The 11,436-nt window shown below is 43.6% G+C and overlaps 1 protein-coding gene across 1 annotated transcript in view; it reads left to right on the top strand.

Annotated features, from left to right (window-relative positions):
- LOC103399842 (cadherin-2-like) overlaps nt 1-11,436 on the top strand; it is an 87,710-nt gene that overhangs the window by 10,926 nt on the left and 65,348 nt on the right. The gene's annotated exons all lie outside the window — the stretch shown is intronic.

The following is an 11,436-nucleotide window of genomic DNA, read 5'->3' as shown; positions in this document are numbered from 1 at the left end:
ATTTGACTGAAGGTTTTTCACCTGGCTGTGTAAGATATTCTGGGATGCAGTGGCTCTACAGTGAAATCCAGACAGAAAGAAGATTTGTGTTGGACTGAAAAAAGGATTTTGTTTGCCTAAAATACACTTTGTTTTATCTCATTGAACAGAGAAAATTGAATGACAAACAAATGCGGTATTACGAGAATTGGAAAATCTCTGGCGCCCATTCGGGGGACTTGTCCCCCATTTTGGGAACCTATGGAGTTGAAATGTTCTCCTTGTGAGTGCGTGCTCCCATTGTCCAATCTAAATTCATGTGGACCCGCCGTGGTCCAGGTTGAACCACGCCCTGCTCTGGTGATCGTTTGAATTCGTTCCTGTTTTCCCCTCGTGAACCTGAGAATGATGAAGTGATGAAAAATAAATGAGCGGATGTTTGCTTTTCTAAACAGTTTACCTCCGCACAAAATTCCAGGAAAACGGAGTGGCTCCACAGAAAGTAGGTCAGATGTTAGTGGAACACACGCATGAGAGACTCTGACCAAGCACTGAGCAGAAACATCTGTTTTGAAATGTGAAAGTCACCAAAGTAAACTGAAAAAAAAAAAACAACTGTGTGAGTGAAAACTGTACCACTAATACCCAACTCCTCTCCGCTGAACCACATGCCGGACGTGATGGAGTAAAAACCAAAACACGTGAGTCTACTGAACCGAGCGTCGAGTGTTTCAGTCCTCATGACTTCAGCTTTTTGGATTAGGAGGGAAGAGGAATGTGCAAATGTTTCAGCTTAAAATTGTTTTCATGTCTTGTTTTTAAAATGGGCTCCAGAAAGTACTGGACCAAGACCCCCCGGACCCCCGCTCCAGAAAGTACTGGACCAAGACCCCCTGGACCCCCCGCAAAGACCTTCTCTGTGAAACCAAACCTCTTCAGTGTTGAAACAATAAACCCCTAAAATCTTAAAAATGGAAATTCTTAATCCACTTCAACATCATTGTATTTCACTTTGGTAACGTCTTAAATCCTTCAGAGAACACCTTGAACTGAAAGCGATTTCTTCTCTTGATTTATTTATTTATTTTTTAAAGAGAACTGTTACAGTTGTCAGCTCAGAAGATGGGCTGCTTCCCGCGGCAGCACCTGACGGCACTGACAGCTCTGTGTTCTGTACAGCAGCTGCTGTCGGATCAGAGCAGACGTCAGATGTTCCACAAAGACACGGCCGTACGTCCGTGTGGAGACTGTTTCCTGACTTTAAATTAATTTCAATGTTAGTAACCTGATGTTAAGATGGAACAGCTATGATGAGTTTGACTACAGTTACATTAACTTGATTGAATTAAAAAAACTCAATATATCGTCATGCCTATAGTATCACAATATATCGTATCACTGCCCCGTATCGTGCCGTCAGATCATTGCCAATACACCACTGTGGTTGTGAGGAGAAGCCATCCATTGTTGCTGGATCAGCAGTATTTGAATGCAGTATCAGTATCGACACTACTCTGGCCATTATTCCAGCTCAGGACTGCCAGTAGATGGCATGATGAGCCAAGTGGGGTTAAGTGCCTTGCCCAGAGACACATCAGCAGGCAGTATGGGTGCAAGCCCAGACCTTGGGTGTAATAAACGAGCAAACTGCCCAAACTGACTACGGCTGCGACCCTGGATTGACAGAGGTTAGGTAATGGATGAATTGATGGCGTGCGGTGTGAAGCAGCCTGCCTTCGCTGATGTTCTGGGAGAATTTACTGACGGCCTGACTGGCTCAAACCGCCTCGGGTTGCTTTTCAATCACGTTATTGAGAGGCTAATCGATAACAGCACTCCTTGTTCCCCGTGGCCGTGGTCCCAGCCGGTGTGCAGCGCCGACACACTGGAAACCTGCCAGTGACCAACCTTTGGGTTGTAAAAATGTCGCCGCCCCAGTGGACGTCCACGGCACCAGACGGTTCCCAGTGTGAACACGTCGAACGGTGTGAATAAAAAGCAGGCTTTGGTGTGAAAGCAATGAAGGTCAGAGAGTAGCCGCGCTGACGTAAAATCCATTTTCCTGCCACCTGAATACCACCACATAATTACCCCGAGTGTCGCCCTGGTGGGGTATCAGCCTTAAACTCAGCACTGAGGTGTGAGTAATGCTCCATTTTTCAACCCCTTTGAAGTGTGTCAGGTGACAGAACTGGACACAAACGGAGTGTGTGAGCACTTCACTACAGAGTCGGGTTTGTGTGTGTGTTTCTTTCAGACACTGTTGTAGTGGGACACACACACCGTGATTGATTTTCTCAGTCTCCGTGTACATTTTTCATCTTCAGACTGCTGACCACCTCCTTTTTCTTACCCTTCTGGGGTAACCTCACCCTTATTCTCACCCTTATCTTCTCTTTATTACATCAAGAAATCATGAGCTCCATAGAGTGACTGCAGCTTCAGTGTCACAGACCACAGAGTTCAATTACGTTTCATATATAAACCAGGGCAAGTCCAGAAGTACTTAAACTCAATTTAAAAAAAGTTTTATTTTAATTAATAACCAATAAAATTATTAAATTACTTACCTTCATATACTGTAGGTCTGAACACATCTTTAAGACGTGTTTCCATCAGAGAGTTCCCTCTCTGTAGAATTCTGGGGGAAGTCTTTGGTGGCATTTACAAGGCAACGATATGACTACAGATCCTGGAGCATGTGCGCCTCCATAATTCTACAGAGAAGGAATTCTCCGATGGAAACACGACAGAAGACAGGAGACTGAAACATGGAGGAGATGCCAAAAAAAAACTTTTTTTTTTTTTTTTATTATTTGACTCACCGTCTTGAATAATCTGGATGTGGAAATGACGGGGGATGCGGTTGGACATTTGCTGAGAAGAGACTGGGAGTGTGATTGGATGGAGGATGTTGGATGTAGTAAAGGTCTACAGCACAGGGTGTCAAACATACGGCCCGCGGGCCATAAACGGCCCACATGGGGTTTCAATCCGTCCCACTTTATTTATGTTTTGTAAAATGAAGATTTGTCTACTGCATCCAAAGTTTAGTTGTAGGCAACTGGACTTCTTCTTGGAGATTGAAAGACGATTTGTTCCTCGACTGAGGAACTTCATCAGTTCCAGTTTATCTAATGTACTTTTTTTGCATGAAAACAGAGGGAAAACGATGGACTTTTTGTAATTTGTGTGTAATTATGTTGTGATTGTACTGGTCCGGCCCGTTTGACATCTAATTAGGTTGAATGCGGCCCCTGAACCAAAATGAGTTTGACACCTACAGTAAATAAGGTGTTTGATGTTGGAGGAATAAAGGTGAGAGACGGGGTGAGATGGAGGCAGATGATTGGCTCCCTCAGAGGAGCGCCCTTTAGCAGAAGACTAGAACTGTAAATGCACGGTTTTGTTTTTTGGTGAATTTACCAGAGCTGGGTTTTTTGGCATCACATCTTGTTACTGTTGTTCGTGTCGTGTTCGCTGTGTTTCACACACACATGTACAGCTCTGTGTGTGTGTGTGTGTGTGTGTGCTGCGTCTCAGTCTGATGCTCGTGCAGAACGTCTCTTCATAACAGAGCGGACACTGCTTATCGAGCGCAGGGTGTTTTTCAGCAAATTGTGCAGCGAGAGGCGAGTGCAGCTGCACAGTCGGCGAACATCTAATTAGAGATAACAACGGACAGAGTGTAGACAAGCTTCCTGTCAGAATTCTGTGCTGCGTTCTTGCTTTATTTCCACTCTTCGCTGTGCTGAGGTGGTCTCCTTGAGTGGGAATGTGTGTATGTGTGTGTGTATGTGTGTGAATGCACGTGTGATCATGTATTTGTATGCTTCAGTGGACGTGGGCCCTGTGAAGTGAAACAAAGCAACAACAGTGACTGGAGCTGACACATGGGCCGGAGATGAAAGAGTTCTCACTGCTGCGTGTGAGTGAGGAAAACGCTGTGGTTAAGAATGGAACTGGTTTCTCCATCACCTCCATGTTTGGCTGTTGAAGAGTCGAACAAAGAAAGTTCTGCTTCAATGATTACACAAGAACAAAATAACAGGCAGGAGATAGGAAACACATTTTTGTTTAGATTTTACTTCTTCAAGTTTCCATCAAGACTCCACACATGGAAGTTAAACTAAAACCACTAAATAATTCACACATTCCACTTCCCGTTTCACTGGTATTTGTTTGAACAGGTTGAAATGTTGAGGTTTGACCAAACCAAACCACAGACTGACTCTTCAAAACTTTTGACATTTTCCTTTGAGGAAATGACTAATAGATGAGTTTCAGAGTTACCGTAGCACAGCAGCAGCGCCTCCATGTGATGACTAACTTCATCCTACAAATAGAACTGCTCTTCTATTAGGGATAGTTTTTTACATTAAAAAAAAACATGTTGCAATACCAAACCACAAAGCATTAATGAGGCTTCACAGCAGTTCAGATTTGAGTTCAGAAAAGAAGAGGGGAAACAAATTAGATGTTCTAGTTTCTACTTTATCGTTCTTTGCATGATGAGCTTGGATCGTGTCAGTATGTCATTTTAAAATGACAATAAATAAAAAAAGTTTGAAATGATCATTCTTGACCATATAGTTCATAGAGTGACGAGGACGGGTTGGAGCCCCCTTGTGGAGGCCAAGGGAGGGAAATATAGTCATCATTTAATAAAAACACTGCCTTCTCTCTCTATTATTATTAGTAAAACAGCGCCCCTCTAAATGTTACATGGTGAATGAATGTTGAAAACATGGTACTGCACTGTGTTGTCTGTGAGAAGGCAGAGACTTTGGCTTCCCCACGCCACCCACTGGTCAATGAAGACAGTGGCAGGGCCAACGGTTACGGTGATTACTGCAGTACTGTAGTAGGTCAAACTGCAGTTTATCTATTGGACGTAGTTGTGTTTGTATCGTTTTCTGTCTGATTATTAAAAAGTCAAAATTTTCACATTTTCATTTATGACATAATTTAATTTTATAAACTTGTGCTTTTGTTGGAAGATTGGTCACCTAGTTTTTAGCTGTGGTGTGGTCGACCAGACAAACGTTCCACCTGTGGCAGAGGAACATTCCACGTCACATGTTCATTAGAACTAACTCTCCCGTCAGATTCTGTCGTCAATCTTCAGAGCCGCTGAGTCGTTTAAAGACTATTTGGGCCACAGTGCGCTCTATGTCTTAGCCTGGTTATTATTTGATGGCTTTGGGCACTGTTAATTATTTAATTGGAGCAAAGGAAGGGAGTGAATTATTAATGAAGGGAGAGAGGACGGAGGGGGGAGACATCGCTCTCAACAGATGGTGTCTGGAGGGTGAATTAGAAAATGTGCAGAGAAGAAACAAAAAAAGAAGATGAAGAAGAAGAAACAACAACAATCTGGGAGTGAGAACCATGGGTGTTTTACGGCCGTGTGTTTGTGCGGCTGCAGACGTTGGTGAGCGGAGTATTTAGTACGCAGAGTATTTCACTGTGCCTCGAGTGTTGGGCTGGTTTCACCACAGAGTTTGACACATTGTATTTTGCAGCAGTACGGAGAGTGTTTCTGACTGTTGTGAGATTAGCATGAAATCTAACACTGCTGCTGCGGCGGCGGCGACGGCGGAGAAGTCACCAACAGAAATTCAAATCAACAAACACTTACAGGAAAATGAAGCAGTCAGGGTGTGTTATTGTGCAAAGGAAAGAAAATGAAATGGGCAAATGGAAGGTTGATTCAGCTGCTGCCAGATGACTATTTTGATTCTCTCTCTGTTTCTCTCCCGCCTTCCCTTCCCTTCCTCTCGCCTCGTGTTTGTGTGTTTGGCATGAGCGTGCACGTGTGTTTATAGAGACTATCTGTCACAGATACAGTGGTGGTTTTCAGTTTGTTGTCATTGGCCTGGATGATGAGTTTGTGTGGATCCTCTTCCCGTTCTTACGTTTGTGTATTGATGGGAACGAGGGAAGAAGGAGGGGGAGGAGGAGGTGTGGGGTGGGAGGTCGAGGGGGGGTTGGGACTAACTTTTCGGTTTGAACACATTAATAAAAGAACTCCGATCTTCATTTAGGAAGTTTTTTATTATTTGGAAAAATACAGACCTTCATATGAGGGAATATTTTGAGGTAGTTGTGAGTTAGGATTAAGATGAGGGTCAGATTAAGACTGGACATACATGTATGACAGTCAAGGTGTGTGTGTATGTGTGAGAGAGTGTGTGTGTGTGTAGGATTCAGGTCAGGACCACTGCTCTGACCCCCCCGCCCATTTTTCCCCCCATCATTCCTCCCTATTAAGGCAGTGAGTGTTAGTCAGCAGTGTGGCTCCACCACACACTGCAGTGGAAACCCCCCTGACAGGAATCCAGCCGACACTGAAAACATTCATCTCCCACCATCCTCTCTCTCTCTCTCTCTCTCTCTCTCTAACACCCTGCTTTCTGCCCCCTCCCCTGGGCCCCTCCCACTCTCTTCACTTGTCATATGGGGGTTTGCCCCACTTTATTCACTCCTCATATATCACATCCGTCCTCACAGTGGGATCTGAGAATGGCAATGGCAGGAACCAGAACCAGGGCTCTCTCCAACCTCCTCCCCTCTCTCCCCCCACTCTATCTTTTCTCTCGCATTTGATTTCTGGACCTACTTACTTTGCTCGTCCTCTGAGGGCCTTGTTAATGTCTCAGCCGAAGGATATCACGGTCTTTGTGTCTTTCAGCGGAAAGATGTTCCGACCACTCCAAAGAAATAAATCTTTTATTTTGATTCTAAAGATAGATCCTTTTGAAACAATGTCCTGTCAGCTGTGTTTAGCTGATGAGAGGGTGGATTTTTTTTAATGATGAATGAAGATCTGTGTCTGTGATACAGTCAGCGTTGTACTGCAGTGTCTGAAATACTGAAGTTTAATCTTTAAATGTTCCTGTAAATATGTATCCTCTGTGACACTGACAAAATGAAAAGTAGATCCTTAAAAATAAATATACATCATTAAATATTTTTCGTATCATTGTAGCGTTGTTGTAAAAACTGTAAATGGATAAACCAGGGAAACGTCAGGAAAATTTCCTTGAGATTAATTAGGAATTCCTTAAATCTTTGCTAATCGGCTAAAACAGCCCTGCTAAACCCTGTGCTCTGCCCATATTTAGTGGCAGGTGTTCCTAGCCGGCAGTTCTCTTCAAAAAAGAAAATACAGACAGAGGGCAGATGAACGGATCAACACAGTCTCTGTCAGTATTTGAAGGAAAACATACCTAAAATACTACGCTTGTTTAAATATATATCTTTTTATGGTATCACCACCTTCTGTGTTTTTGCTACTTTTGTACTACAGTTTTCTCCAGGTGTACCAGGTTTAAATCTGGACCAGACTGGAGTGAACACCTGACATTTTCATTCCCAGACCAAAAAGGAACAATAAAACCACCAGGATAAGGTCAGAATCTGATCGAACAGACCGTCCGTGTGATGTTGTTTTTTTATAACGGAACTCTGGAGACTTCCGGAACAATGCTAGCTGTAGGGCTGTTTTCACCTTCTCACCGCTCCGTGGTTTCACCTCTGCTCACTGTGTTTTGTTACAGTGTTGTTTTCCGAAAGGTGTCAAGTCACATGATTGATGTAGCGTCACATACGGCGACATCTCAGATGTTTTAGGCCAGGCTAGGTCTGGTCTGGATCAGGAACAGGAGCTGGAGCTGATTTCATCCCCGACTTAATATTCTGAGTGGCTAAGATTAAGCCAGAGGTTGACCCACACACAGGATTAGAATGGCAGTAATGCAATGGAATGTTTGGACTACTCCCCCGCCCCCTGTCAGTGGCATTATATATTGCAGGGGTGACCATACTTTTATGGCTGTAGTATGCTATCAAGTATGCTGTAGCTGTATGTGTCAAACTCAAGGCCCACGGGCCAAATGTGGCCCGTCAAGTCATTTTGTGTGGCCCGCATGAACCCAAAATGGTTAATTGCCTTATATATTATATATTTTTTATTACACAGAGTAATTTACACTATTTGTAACTAAATAATAATCAGTTGCAGAAACACGTATTGATACATTATGGAGTAGTTACATCTACAGTCTTACAGTTACAACCGGCCCTTCAAGGGGAACTGTATTATGTTGATAGTCCTGCTGTCTGATGATGATCAGCACTGAGCGCTGGGTTTACTGCTTCCCGTCTACTCTGTTGAAATAATCCAATAACCCCCACGTCCACCAAAGACTAACCGACTAGTCTCTCCACCCACTCAAGAGCAGTGACAGCAGTGATGTCAGTTTCCTTCCTCCCTTCTCTATTGTATGAAGTCACTGTGTCTGGTCATGAGTCAAAACAGAAGCTCGTCTGACTCAAATGAAGGATGTGGTACTAGTCTATTTCAGTACTTTCACTGGTCTGAAACCAGTGGTTGAACATGAGCAGTTACAGGTTGATAGGTAGATAGATAGTTGAGATTCAGAGTGAACTTCACCACTGGGCCACATCCTGCTGTGTGAAGCAACGTGTTGTTGAACAGAGAATACTTACTTCCGCCATTTTCTTTGCAGTGTTACAGACCACAGACCCTCCAGATGCCGGAGACTCTGCAGAAAAAGTGTTCAAATATGCAGATGATTGAAGCCTATTTACCACAAATAAACAATCAGCAACGTATCAATATCAGAAAGAACTGACCATATACAGTACAACATTAGAATATGACTTTAACTGCGCGAACAATTATGGACAGAACATATAGACAGAAGGCGGTAAAGAATGTGCTAGGAATTGTTAGATGTGCGAGGAAAGAGGAAAATAAACACGGGAGGCTTGATCGCACCGGGATGAAGAAGTAAAATAAAACACAACATCTTGGCAGAAAATCAATCAGAAAGGTCAAAGGTCAACGGGGGAAAAAAGTCCAGTCGTTAGACAACGATGTTTTAATTACTGTTTCTCTTCTTTAACACATTAGCACTTATGAAAATACTATGTGGGAATTTCTGAGTGATTCTTAGCGTTACTCCTGCCAAATTTGTAATTATAATTTAATGATGCACTAATTATTGCGGTAAATAAAGTGTTGTTGAACTGTAATTTACAGTTTAAAAGAGAAAGAAGGAGGATTTATGGGAGGTTTTAGAAACAATTTTTTTTAAACTAACTGGGGTTTAAAAAATTATAATTATGTAACAGTTTCCAAATGGGGTGACACGTGGGGGAATGATGGGGGCATTTGCACAGCTGACGACATAATGTCTATATGTCTTGCCTTACAGCAAGAAGATCAGCAGTCTGATTCCCAGTGATAGCTGACGTTATTACAGACTGGCTTTTAGATGTTTTCCACCTGTGCCTCCCCCAGTCTCCCCCACCCTCCCACCATCCAAAAACATTCCAATCGAGGTTGATGTTAATGCTTCACTCTGAACTGAGTTCAAACGGTTCCTTATCTGGTGACAATGCAATGGATGAGCGACTCTCCAGGGTGTGGCCCCTCCCACTCCTGATGACAGCTGAGGTTGGCTCCATCTACTCCACTCGACCCTGTGGAGCAGCAGGCGGTAAAGATGAACAGCGTCTCCTAGAGGACTTAACAGTTTTGGTCAAAGTGCAGTTCCTGTTTTTTGTTTAGGGTTAAATGAAGAAAGTCACTGCTTAGAAACAGAAAGTGGGACCAAAAAAGAAAAAAAAAAGAAGAAGAAGAGAAGTCAGACAGATTTCTCACACTGCTGAGTCTCAACCGAGCTGAAAATTTAAACATAAAATGTAAAAGCCCTGCGCATCATTTGCAGCTCATATATTTTACACACAAACCATTTCCACATCAGGCCAAACCATGTGTGACAAAATCCAGATTTCCCCCCTGATAACGCGGCTCTTTTGTTCCACGTCGGCTGAGGTCACGGTGTTCTCTCAGTTTAGATTATCGTCAGTCATACAGCACATCAATTACTCCCACATTATTAGAGACAGTTTAAAACCACAGACTCATCACTCAGAGCAGACAGAAGAGAGGCCTTTTCTTCACTTCACAAACGCTCTGTGTGTGTGTGTGTGTGTGTGTGTGTGTGTGTGTGAAGAGAAAGATTTCTGCTCTGCTTCTCATTAAAATGTCCCTACGTTAAACTGACAAAACCCAGGCTGTGTCACTGTCGGCTCCACAGATATGGGTGGAATGTGTGTGTGTGTGCGTCCACGTCGGTATATCCGCACCACAATCCCTGAAATGACCAGCGGTTCTAGGTGGGAACCAAAGCTAATGATGCAGAACCTGATGTTTGGTGAAAGATTGATCTGAACATTCACTGGTTCTGGTCAATTTAAAACCCAAGTCGTATCATTCACCTGACTCTGGATGACGTCTGCAGCCCGACGGCTCTGCAGACATCAGATTCCGCAGGTTAAATTGGCAACGCTTGACGGGGCAAGGACTTGGGAAAATTCAGACACAGATTTCATTGCTACGGCTGAGCTGTTAGTTAAAGCTGAGGCTGAGAGCCGTGGAGGATTTCAGCAGGTCACAGTGAGTCAGCATGACCACAAATCTGCCCAGAGGAGATGGTACCAGGTCACTAAAACCTTTCTCCCTCCACCCCCGCCCCTCAGCCTCAGCCTCAGCCTCAGTTTGCAAAAAGCAGAAACCCAAAATGGAGACAACAAAACCTTAATAACTATGGTTTTCATTTTCGGTGTTTCTAAGACAAAGAGACAAACACTGACGTTCGACAGATGTTTACGATGTCGAGTCCAAAATAATCTTGATTTAATTTGACCAAATTCACCACAAACATTACCCTAAAACAATACAGAGCAGAGTCGGAGAAGCCACGGCCGTCACATAGCTTTGATTTGACGTGATGCAGTACTTTGACATGTGATACTTTTTATGTCCCCGGGTTCGGCTGCAGAAAGTATGAAAAACACAAATATTTTTTGGTCCTGTGTCCAGAACACTGGGTGTGGTCCTATCACAGGGGAAGTCCACACTCAGGGAGGATTATGGGGTTTTAGTGCCGGGGAGGAGGCGGTGTAAGGAGGGGGAGGAGGAGGAGGGCGGGGGAGAGTGTAGGGAGGCTGTTGATTCTAAGGTAATGCAATTTAAAAGCCAACATTCATCACGCTGCTAATCCCACTGTGTGGTATATAACTGAGAGCAGCTCTAACTCATTTCCACCCCCGCCCGCGTGTGTGTGTGTGTGTGTGTGTGTGTTTGTCTGTGTGTGTTATTAATCAGGACACGGCGACAGCTGTCCTCTATGGATTAGCGGTGCGTCTGTAGTACGCATGTCCTGTCTGCTCCTCATCACAAACACAGTAACTGTTAGTCTCTCTCTCTCTCTCTCTCTCTCTCTCTCTCTGTAATCTTGGCTTCCAGGTTTTACTTACATGTAATGATGTGGTTACTGTAAAAAAGTTAGTCTGATCCCAGTTATAAATAAAGATTCACAGTATGATCTGATGCCCAGTTACTGATATCATGACATCATG

The sequence above is a fragment of the Cynoglossus semilaevis genome, chromosome 2, assembly GCF_000523025.1.
Source record: "Cynoglossus semilaevis isolate Cse_v1.0 chromosome 2, Cse_v1.0, whole genome shotgun sequence".
In the NCBI taxonomy this organism is placed as follows: domain Eukaryota; kingdom Metazoa; phylum Chordata; class Actinopteri; order Pleuronectiformes; family Cynoglossidae; genus Cynoglossus; species Cynoglossus semilaevis.
Note: the sequence above shows the minus strand (reverse complement) of the source record. Positions and strands in the feature narration are given on the sequence as shown.